This window comes from Drosophila sulfurigaster, unplaced genomic scaffold (genome assembly GCF_023558435.1).
Source record: "Drosophila sulfurigaster albostrigata strain 15112-1811.04 unplaced genomic scaffold, ASM2355843v2 contig_104_pilon, whole genome shotgun sequence".
NCBI lineage: Eukaryota > Metazoa > Arthropoda > Insecta > Diptera > Drosophilidae > Drosophila > Drosophila sulfurigaster.
The window spans coordinates 133472-145000 of record NW_026909659.1 but is presented as its reverse complement, the minus strand read 5'-3'; the positions used below and the strand labels follow the sequence as shown (position 1 = coordinate 145000).

Sequence of the window (11529 nt, the reverse complement as noted above, 5' to 3'; positions counted from 1 at the left end):
TAATTTAAATTAGCTAAAAACCGTTTGTTATGTATTATTATTATTATATACTGTATTAAGAGTGTTTTATGTGTTTTGGATAAAATAAAAACTGCGTGTATATGTACCATAATATACATGCGTTGCAAAATGTATTGTGCATATTCCAGTGCGCATACATTGGTTCGCAACACCTAAAGAAAAACAATGTTGTACCTGTTTGCAGGTTAACGCTTTACATATGTTGATCATAATAAATAAATTTAGCTAAAATATACTTGTCATATATCTTATTATTATCGATTATGTAAAACTAAGACATTTCGCAACATTTATTTAGGTATAAAAAAAAATTTTATTGAAGGAATTGATATATGCCAGTAAAATGGTGTATTTTTAATTTCTTTCAATAAAAATATTGTTGACGTAATGAAATAAAAAAAAAATTGTATCAATCTAAGCGGTGGATCACTCGGCTCATGGGTCGATGAAGAACGCAGCAAACTGTGCGTCATCGTGTGAAGTGCAGAACACATGAACATCGACATTTTGAACGCATATCGCAGTCCATGCTGTTATGTACTTTAAATAATTTTTTAGTGCTGCTTGGACTACATATGGTTGAGGGTTGTAAGACTATGCTAAATAAGCTGTTTAAAATTTTTTTGGAATTTTAAGGACGTTGTATATTATTGGATAAAATAAGTGTAAATCTAAAAAGTTCTCGCTTAAGCTATTCATAATATGAATTAATAAATGAAAATACTAAAACTCTGTTGCATGAGAAATTTGAAGAATTATATGTTCTTTATTCATTTCAAATAATACTGAGGAAATTCTAGCATAAAATATATTATTTTATAAACTAGAATTGCCTCTTATTAACGAATATGATATAAGGAATAATTTTGTGAATATTATGGACCTTCAAAAAAAAGATAGTATATTTCAAAATAGGCAGATAATTGTCTATAAGTGTAATTAAACAACCTCAACTCATATGGGACTACCCCCTGAATTTAAGCATATTAATTAGGGGAGGAAAAGAAACTAACAAGGATTTTCTTAGTAGCGGCGAGCGAAAAGAAATCAGTTCAGCACTAAGTCACTTTGTCTATATGGCAAATGTGAGATGCAGTGTATCGAACGTCAATATTCTAGTATGAGAAATTAACGATTTAAGTCCTTCTTAAATGAGGCCATTTACCCATAGAGGGTGCCAGGCCCGTATAACGTTAATGATTATTAGATGATGTTTCCAAAGAGTCGTGTTGCTTGATAGTGCAGCACTAAGTGGGTGGTAAACTCCATCTTAAACTAAATATAACCATGAGACCGATAGTAAACAAGTACCGTGAGGGAAAGTTGAAAAGAACTCTGAATAGAGAGTTAAATAGTACGTGAAACTGCTTAGAGGTTAAGCCCGATGAACCTGAATATCCGTTATGGAAAATTCATCATTAGAATTGTAATATTTAATCAATATTATAACGATAGTGTGCATTTTTTCCATATAAGGACATTGTAATCTATTAGCATGTATGGAATTTATCAAACAATTTTGATAAGAGTTTATTTAAATTAGAGTGCTTGCATTTTAACATAAAATAAATTTCAAAAATTTGATAAAGTGCTGATAGATTATATGAGTACAGTGCGTTAATTTTTCGGAATTATATAATGGCATGATTATCATTGATTTTTATGTTTATTATAAGCACTTGTATGATTAACAATGCGAAAGATTCAGGATACCTTCGGGACCCGTCTTGAAACACGGACCAAGGAGTCTAACATATGTGCAAGTTATTGGGATATAAACCTAATAGCGTAATTAACTTGACTATTATTGGGATTAGTTTTTTTTAACTATTTATAGTTAATCAACGCAATCCCGGGGCGTTCTTTATAGTTATGTATAATAATATTTATATTATTTATGCCTCTAACTGGAACGTACCTTGAGCATATATGCTGTGACCCGAAAGATGGTGAACTATACTTGATCAGGTTGAAGTCAGGGGAAACCCTGATGGAAGACCGAAACAGTTCTGACGTGCAAATCGATTGTCAGAATTGAGTATAGGGGCGAAAGACCAATCGAACCATCTAGTAGCTGGTTCCTTCCGAAGTTTCCCTCAGGATAGCTGGTGCATTTAACTGTTGTATAAAATAATCTTATCTGGTAAAGCGAATGATTAGAGGCCTTAGGGTCGAAACGATCTTAACCTATTCTCAAACTTTAAATGGGTAAGAACCTTAATTTTCTTGATATAAAGTTTAAGGTTATGATATAATGTGCCCAGTGGGCCACTTTTGGTAAGCAGAACTGGCGCTGTGGGATGAACCAAACGTAATGTTACGGTGCCCAAATTAACAACTCATTCAGAAACCATGAAAGGCGTTGGTTGCTTAAAACAGCAGGACGGTGATCATGGAAGTCGAAATCCGCTAAGGAGTGTGTAACAACTCACCTGCCGAAGCAACTAGCCCTTAAAATGGATGGCGCTTAAGTTGTATACCTATACAATACCGCTAAAGTAGATGATTTATATTACTTGTAATATAAATTTTGAAACTTTAGTGGGTAGGAAGGTACAATGGTGTGCTTAGAAGTGTTTGGCGTAAGCCTGCATGGAGCCGTCATTGGTACATATCTTGGTGGTAGTAGCAAATAATCGAATGAGACCTTGGAGGACTGAAGTGGAGAAGGGTTTCGTGTGAACAGTGGTTGATCACGAGTTAGTCGGTCCTAAGTTCAAGGCGAAAGCCGAAAATTTTCAAGTAAAAAAAAGTAACTAAAATTTAAATTTTGTCATAATTAAAAAAACTTGAATAATTTTGAACGAAAGGGAATACGGTTCCAATTCCGTAACCTGTTGAGTATCCGTTTGTTATTAAATATGGGCCTCGTGCTCATCCTGGCAACAGGAACGACCATAAAGAAGCCGTCGAGAGATATCGGAAGAGTTTTCTTTTCTGTTTTATAGCCGTACTACCATGGAAGTCTTTCGCAGAGAGATATGGTAGATGGGCTAGAAGAGCATGACATACACTGTTGTGTCGATATTTTCTCCTCGGACCTTGAAAATTTATGGTGGGGACACGCAAACTTCTCAACAGGCCGTACCAATATCCGCAGCTGGTCTCCAAGGTGAAGAGTCTCTAGTCGATAGAATAATGTAGGTAAGGGAAGTCGGCAAATTAGATCCGTAACTTCGGGATAAGGATTGGCTCTGAAAATTGAGATAGTCGGGCTTGATTGGGAAACAATAACATGGTTTATGTGTTCGTTCTGGGTAAATAGAGTTTCTATCATTTATGGTAGTTTCTTGTTCCCCGGATAGTTTAGTTACGTAGCCAATTGTGGAACTTTCTTGCTAAAATTTTTAAGAATACTAGTTGGGCAACCAGTTAGTTCTTTTAAATTATAACGATTATCAATTAACAATCAATTCAGAACTGGCACGGACTTGGGGAATCCGACTGTCTAATTAAAACAAAGCATTGTGATGGCCCTAGCGGGTGTTGACACAATGTGATTTCTGCCCAGTGCTCTGAATGTCAAAGTGAAGAAATTCAAGTAAGCGCGGGTCAACGGCGGGAGTAACTATGACTCTCTCTTTGGAGGATCAATGGGTCTGCAGAAGGGGAATAATGGTTCATTTCTCAGCAATGGCAAATGGGCTACCGTCCTTCGTTAGTCAGATCAAGTCGACTCATAGGCAACATGTGCCCCACTAAAATGTGGCCTCCTCGTGGTGTCCTCCGGGTGCTGGACCGATGTAGTTTCGGCAGCAGCGAATATGAGCGGCGAAAGGGGCCATTGGGTTAACACCCCGATGGTCCTGAAAAACTGATGGTGCAAACTCTAATAACATGCCTCGGATAGCTGAAAGTTATTCAGTGAATTCTCCTACGGCATCCGTAGGAGCCCATCAGGGAAGGAACGTAGATGCTAATCCAGTTGTTGGACATCTATGTGTGGAACGCGGCCGATCTTTTGGAACAAAGACCGGTTTAGGCGTCCACATGTCGCGTCAGCACAAAGACAGGCTTGATGAGATTCGTACGCGTGTTGACGTGAAAACCAGGTGGTGTGAGGAAGAATTGGCCATGATGGCGAGGAAGGAACTTGAGCTCATAGCAAATGGCGAGAGGTTTATTAATAAAAAGCTGGCGTTGCATTTTCCAGAACGCAGTGTCGATGCTATTAAAAAGTGTCGACAGAGGGATAATTATAAGGCAAAAATCGAGCAGCTAAGAGGGCAAGCGGCTCTTATCCCCGAAATTAATGAACCACAAACCATTACGCGCCGCCCTAGTATAAGTGGGCTTGAGTCTTCTTCTTCAATGTCAGAGTCGGTTCCAATCACACCATCGATACATTCGGACGACGTCCTCATGCGGATACAGCGGTGCTTCGGCCCTGTGGGATGTAATCGATCGTGGAGAGTCGAGGTTCTGCAATCTATCGTTGATGGAACGCAGACTTCGGGCAAAGAAGCAACTCTCCAGTGTTTGTCTAACTATCTCCTGGAAATTTTTCCGAATCGAAACGAAGGTCCGGTTTCGGCGAGAGTCTTTCCTGAGCCTCGCAATAGGAGACAAAATAGAAGGCAGCAGTTCGCTAGGGTTCAGCGCAACTGGGACAAACATAAAGGTCGATGCATCGGATCCCTGCTAGCAGGACCCGACGAGTCGGTAATGCCAAACCAAGAGATTATGGAACCATACTGGAGAGAAGTCATGACACAGCAGAGCCTTTCCTCTTGCAATAGCACCGTGCCCCATATGGGACACTTGCTTGAGGGGTATGGTCACCTATTACGTCTAGGGACCTGCAATTGCATCAAGTGCCATTGAATTCTTCTCCCGGACCGGACGGAATATCTCCAAGAACTGCCAGGAGTATTCCCAGTGGTGTTATGCTTCGCATAATGAACCTTATTCTCTGGTGCGGCAAACTACCCACACTCTTCCGAATGGCTCGAACCGTTTTCATCCCGAAGACGGTAAGAGCATCCCGACCAGAAGACTTCCGTCCGATATCGGTGCCTTCTGTCATAGTTAGACAACTCAATGCCATCTTGGCATCTCGATTGGCCTCATCAGTCGATTGGGATCCGCGTCAGCGGGGGTTTCTTCCTACTGACGGTTGCGCCGATAACGCGACAATAGTTGACTTAATCCTGAGGGACCACCATAGACGTCATGCGTCGTGTTATATCGCGACACTTGATGTCAGCAAAGCGTTTGACTCTGTGTCTCACGCAGCGGTAATTGACACCCTATCCGCGTATGGTGCACCGACGGGTTTTGTTGACTACGTACGTAGCTTGTACTTGGGAGGTGGCACTAGTCTCAATGGTAAAGGCTGGAGATCAGAGGAATTCGTCCCTGCTAGAGGTGTGAAGCAGGGTGACCCTTTGTCTCCACATATGTTCAACTTGGTCATCGACCGGTTGCTCAGGTCTCTACCGGACGAGATTGGTGTCAGTGTCGGAAATGCCAAAACAAACGCTGCAGCGTTCGCAGACGATCTGGTGTTGTTTGCTTCTACACCGAAGGGCCTTCAGGCATTATTGGATACCACGGTCTCCTTTTTGGCGTCCGTTGGGCTGACCTTAAACGCTAATAAGTGTTTTACTGTTAGTGTCAAGGGGCAACCGAAGCAGAAGTGTACTGTGATCGAATCACGGAGCTTTTGTGTAGGTTCGCGCAAGTGTCCAAGCTTGAAGCGTTCTGAGGAATGGAAGTATCTCGGCATCCAGTTCACTGCGGACGGGAGGGCCCGCTACAATCCGACTGAGGAGATTGGTCCCAGATTGGATATCATATCGCGGTCCCCCCTGAAGCCACAGCAGAAGTTATTCGCCCTCAGAACTGTCCTCATTCCACAGCTATATCACAAGCTAACCCTTGGTAGTGTGGCAATAGGCGTTTTGAGAAAGTGTGACAGACTGGTACGGTCGGTCGTAAGGAAATGGTTAGATCTTCCTATGGATGTGTCAGTAGCATTCTTCCATGCCCCCCACACAAGTGGGGGTCTCGGTGTTCCCGTCAGTTCGAAGACAGACGTACAGAGGTTAACGAACATAAAATGGCCCCACCTCGAGCAATCCGAGACAGCCAGTTCGTTCCTTAGTGCGGAAATTCGGAGGGCCCGAGATAGGTGCAAGGCATCGGGAGACGCGGCTCTGGATACACGCCTTTTGATCGACTCGTACTGGGCGGATAGGTTGCACTCCTCTGTTGATGGTAGCGGTCTCCGTGAAGCAGGGCGTTATGCTCCGCAACACGGGTGGGTTGTCGCACCCACGCGTTTGTTAACTGGAAAAGCTTATTTGAATGGGATTTAACTGCGGATAAATGCCCTACCCACGCGGTCTCGTACCACGAGGGGAAGGCACGAATTGGAGAGGCAGTGTCGTGCAGGATGTGATGCTCCCGAATCACTAAACCACATTCTGCAGAAGTGTCATCGTACGCAAGGGAGGCGGGTGGCTAGACACAACAGTGTAGCTAATTATCTCAAGCGGGGACTTGACACGAGAGGCTACTCTGTCATTGCTGAACCAAGTCTGCAGCGAGAGAACAGGATATATAAGCCGGACCTGGTGGGTTTCCGACCAGATCACACGATAGTGGTCGACGCTCAGGTAGTGACTGACGGACTTGATCTTGACCAAGCTCATCAGAGTAAGGTTGAGATCTATGACAGACAGGACGTACGAACGGCTCTGGTTTGGGATTATCAGGCACATGGGGACATCAAAATCGTTTCTGCTACGCTAAACTGGAGGGGCATCTGGAGCTATCGGTCGGTAAAACGACTGAGAGCACTGGCAGTCCTTAACGCTGGTGATAGCAATATTATCAGTACCAGGGTGGTAGATGGCGGAGTCTGCGGCTTTAAGACGTTCATGTTCCATACTGGATATCGCCAAGGAGTGGGTTAGCACCGAGGTTTACTTTCCTCATTGAAAGTCAACTACACTGGCCAACATCTATTGTGTACAAAGTAAAGGGAAAACAGTCATATGACGTGCCATCCATATATGGCATTGTTGTGTGGGCAAATTCATTTCCTACAATAAAATAGCCAAATGCCTCGTCATAGAATTAGTGACGCGCATGAATGGATTAACGAGATTCCTACTGTCCCTATCTACTCAGTTGCGAACGAACTTCCGAATTGAGCAGACGTGCGTCCCGTGCGCTCCGTACGAAAACCGCGTAACACGATAAGAACAGTGCCGACAAAGACGGAATTTAGTGTATCCCGTGCGGGAACCTAAACGCAATAATTTGAATAGAAAATAGTGACAGTGGCACTTAGATTTTGCGAGGAAATTTAATTTCTTTTGTGGAAAATTAATACCACGTGCGTGAAAAGTTCTAGTTCTAGTTCTAGTTCTAGTTCACTTTCTGTGAATAGCAAAGAAAGAAGAAGAAGAAAATAAGCAAGTTAAGAAAAGCTCATAGTTTTTTGTCACGGACAAAAGCTTGTTAATTTGGACCATACACTGAGTACACTGCTTGCCACAAGTGTACTGCTTGCACTGCTTGGGTTTTCACTGCTTGCAGTGTTTCTTCTGCGGTTGTTGTGGTGAACAATAAAATGCGCGGAATGTCGAGCGTGTGTAGCGAGTCCGAAATGTCCGTTTCGGAGGATCGCCCAAAAGGTGGAAAAGTGAAAGGGAAAAGGAGCAGACGGGCGTGGAACAGGGCTGTATCGTCGCCCATCTTGGTTGCGAGCGACGATGCCTCCTCTGCTAAGCGGTTGGCCGTCTCCTTCTTTGGAGCCAACGCCGATGGAGCAGCTGCGGATGAAGACACCGATGGAGCCGCCTTTGGAGCCGTTGATGGAGTCGCCGCTGGAGCAGCAGTTGGAGCTGCCTTTGGAGCCGCCGATAGAGTCGCCGCTGGAGACGCTGACGTTGCTGCTGCTACTGCCGCCCCTGCACCTGCTATGGTGGCCGCTGTCGTCCGACTAAGTGCGCCTGCCCGTCCAGCTCCTGCTGGAATCTTTGTAGCTGCCAGTGTGGTGAAGGACGGGACTGATGCCGTATTGGCTCAGCTTGCGGATGTAGACCAGACGGTGAGGACCGCTGTGCTGCGCGCTGGACTGGTGCCGGAAGCGGCCATCGCCGTCCTGGAGGCAACTGCCGGCTTAGCGAGCTGGTGACCGCGCTAGCCGTGCGAAACGCCATCTTGAAGACGAAAGTTGCGTTGTGCCAACCAGCTGCTACGCCCTTTACGGCCCCAAGTGCAAGTGGTACCGCCACCAGAGCTGTCTTCGGCAGTGCCCCGATGGCCGCGCCAAGAAGTGCTCCTGCAGCCAAGAAGCCCGTGGAAACGTGGTCGGCTGTAGTGACGAGCAAGGACCCGATAGTGTCGAGCAAGGAGATTGCCGAAAAGGTGATGAGCCGAGTTGCTCCAGCTCTGGGCGTTAGAGTTCACGAGGTCCGTGAACTGAAGCGCGGTGGTGCCGTTATTCGTACGCCGTCAAGGAGTGAAATCAAAAAAGTGGTGGCCAACGCGAAGTTCAACGAGGTCGGTCTGGACGTTGAGCGCAACCGTGGAGTTAGGTCGAAAATCACCGTGTTCGACGTGGACACAGCGATTATACCGGAAGTTTTCATGGACGAGCTCAATGAAAACCACTTCAAGGAGGAGTTTTCGCCGTCGGCCTTCAAGAAGATGGTGCATATGGCGTCGAAGCCGTGGTCGGTCACTGACGGTTTCAGAGTCAATCTGACACTCGAATGTGACGAAAAGGCGCAAGCGGTGCTTGATAAGACCGGGCGGGTCTACATCAAGTGGATTTCCTTCCGCTGTAGGTCGCTCGTCCGTACATACGCGTGTCATCGCTGTGTGCGATTCGACCACAAGGTTTCAATATGCCGACTGAAGAACGAAGTATGCCGCCAATGCGGGCAGACCGGCCATGTAGCGTCGAAATGCGCTAGCCCGGTGGACTGCCGAAACTGCCGTTTCAAGGGGCTTCCCTCCGGGCATTACATGCTGTCGGAGACGTGCCCAATATATGGTGCGGTCTTAGCGAGGGTGCAAGCTAGACATTAAAATGTTTAGCTTCATCCAAGCTAATTGTGGTCGAGGTCGAGCCGCTACCATTGAGTTTGCAACTCCGGTGCGAGACTCCCGCCACATGTTCGCTTTGGTGCAGGAACCATACGTCGACAGAAAGCACGGCATTACGGGCATTCCAGCCGGGATGCGTGTGTTTGCTGATCGGCGTTTGAAGGCTGCCATCTTCTTGGACGACCCGGATGCCATCTGTATGCCTATTGAGTCGCTCATCACGGACTTTGGCGTATGCGTGAGTGTCACTGGAAGATTTGGCTCAATCTTCCTGAGCTTCGTGTACTACCAATACAACACTGAATTGGAACCGTATCTTGCGTATCTAGATTCCGTGCTACTACTGGCTGGTAGCAATCCGGTTATCTTTGGCATGGATGCGAATGCAGTGTCCCCCTTGTGGTTCAGCAAATCGCTCGAGCGTGCTCGTGGCGATTTGAACCGCCGAAGTGGTGAGCTGCTGACCGAATGGATTCAAGAATCCCGAGCCGGCGTGCTAAATGAGGTCAGTAGTTTGTATACGTTCGATAATCACCGCGGACGGAGTGATATCGACGTCACGATTGCCAACGAAGCAGCGCTTATGTGGGCCACATATGACTGGAGAGTGGATGAGTAGGACCTCAGTGACCACAACACTATCTGTGTTGAGGTGACGCGAGACCCCAGAGACACAGTTGAGAGCGATGCTCCTGTTCCGTCCTGGAACTTCTCCAATGAAGAATTCCCGCAGGAGTACACGGAGATGTCCATTGATGACCAGGTGTCTGCAACGCGTGCACTGGTGCACAGTGTATGCGACCATGTATTTGGACGCAGGCAGCCGAGAGCCATTCGGAAAGTGGTCTGGTGGAATGCCAACCTCAGAACGAAGCGCCGAGAGGTCAGGAGTCTGAGGCGACGGCTACAGAATGCTCGTCGTCGTGGCAGCGATGCTACTGACCTGCGGATCTCCGTGGGTCAGTACAAGAAGCTTATTCTGTCGGCAAAGGAGGACAACTGGCGTCGCTTCGTTGGAGATAATCGGGATTATCCCTGGGGCATGTCTACAGGATTTGCCGACGTCACAAACGGAATTCCGAGTTGGGCTGCCTTCGGGTAAATGGCGAGCCAGTCGTAACATGGCACGACTGTGCGCGAGTGCTCCTCCGTAACTTCTTCCCCGTTGCGGAGTCGAATGCACCGATTGCCATCCCAGATGTGCTTCCGCCCACACTCGATGAGTACGAAGTGAGTGCTTGTGTCGCCAGGCTACGGAGCAGACGCTCGCCTGGCATGGACGGCATCACTGGAGTGATCTGTAAGGAGGTTTGGCGTGCTATTCCTCAGCATCTTACAGCGTTGTATTCCCGCTGTTTAGCCGAAGGACATTTCCCTTCTGAATGGAAATGCCCGCGCGTTGTGCCACTTCTCAAGGGGCCCGATAATGACAGGAGCGATCCTGGCTCTTATCGTGGTATATGTCTGCTACCAGTCTTTGGTAAGGTGCTCGAGGGTATCATGGTCAGCCGAATGAAGGACATGCTCCCAGAGGGCTGCAGATGGCAATTTGGATTTCAACCAGGACGCTGTGTGGAGGATGCCTGGAGACACGTGAAGAGTACTGTCGACGCCAGCCCAGCAAGATATATACTCGGAATCTTTGTGGATTTCAAAGGAGCATTTGACCATGTGGAGTGGGATGCTGTGCTACGTCGACTGATCGACTTTGGCTGCCGAGAAGCCAGCTTGTGGCGAAGCTTCTTCTCTGGCAGGAGTGCGTGCATCGTCAGCAGATACGAGGAAGCATCTGTGCCGGTGACCAGAGGTTGCCCACAGGGTTCCATCAGTGGTCCATTCATTTGAAACCTCATGATGGATGTGCTTCTTCGGCGCTTGGAGCCTTTGTGCAAACTGAGCGCGTATGCAGACGACTTGCTGCTTCTCGTTGAGGGAAACTCCCGAAACGATCTGGAGTCGAAAGGAGCGGAATATATGTCCATCGTAGGAGCTTGGGGAACAGAGGTAGGCGTGTCCGTCTCCACCAGTAAGACGGCTGTCATGTTGCTGAAAGGCCAATTATCGGCTAATAGGCGACCTGGGGTACGGTTTGCTGGAGCAAACTTGCCCTATGTTGACAAATACCGGTATCTGGGCATCACGGTCGACGAGCGGTTGAATTTCAACCCGCATATCGCGTCTTTACGTGATCGGCTGAGCGGAGTCGTTGGTGTTTTGGCACGCGTACTGCGGGTCGACTGGGGGATCAGTCCCCGTGCCAAGCGGACCATTTACACTGGACTCATGGTGCCTTGTGCGCTATTTGGTGCCTCAGTGTGGTATGCCACGGCGATGAGACTAGTAGGGGCCAGGAGGCACCTATTGTCCTGCCAAAGGCGCATCCTTTTTGGATTCCTACCGGTGTGCCGTACAGTGTCCACTGTGGCACTGCAAGTTCTTGCT

The 11529-nt window shown here is 46.9% G+C and overlaps 1 long non-coding RNA gene and 1 other non-coding gene across 3 annotated transcripts in view; both read left to right on the top strand.

The window, feature by feature from the left end:
* The window catches only part of LOC133849646 (uncharacterized), a 13577-nt gene extending 9982 nt beyond the window's left edge, over window positions 1–3595 (top strand). The window contains exon 2 of one of the 2 annotated variants that reach the window (XR_009895405.1): window positions 2575–3595. This is a non-coding gene — a long non-coding RNA (uncharacterized LOC133849646). Of the gene's footprint in view, window positions 1–2570 lie in introns of both variants that reach the window. The other variant, XR_009895404.1, reaches the window with a different exon arrangement.
* LOC133849656 (5.8S ribosomal RNA) lies at window positions 432–610 on the top strand. Its single transcript, XR_009895412.1, has one exon. It is a non-coding gene; the product is annotated as a 5.8S ribosomal RNA (ribosomal RNA).
* Window positions 3596–11529: the final 7934 nt, after the last annotated feature.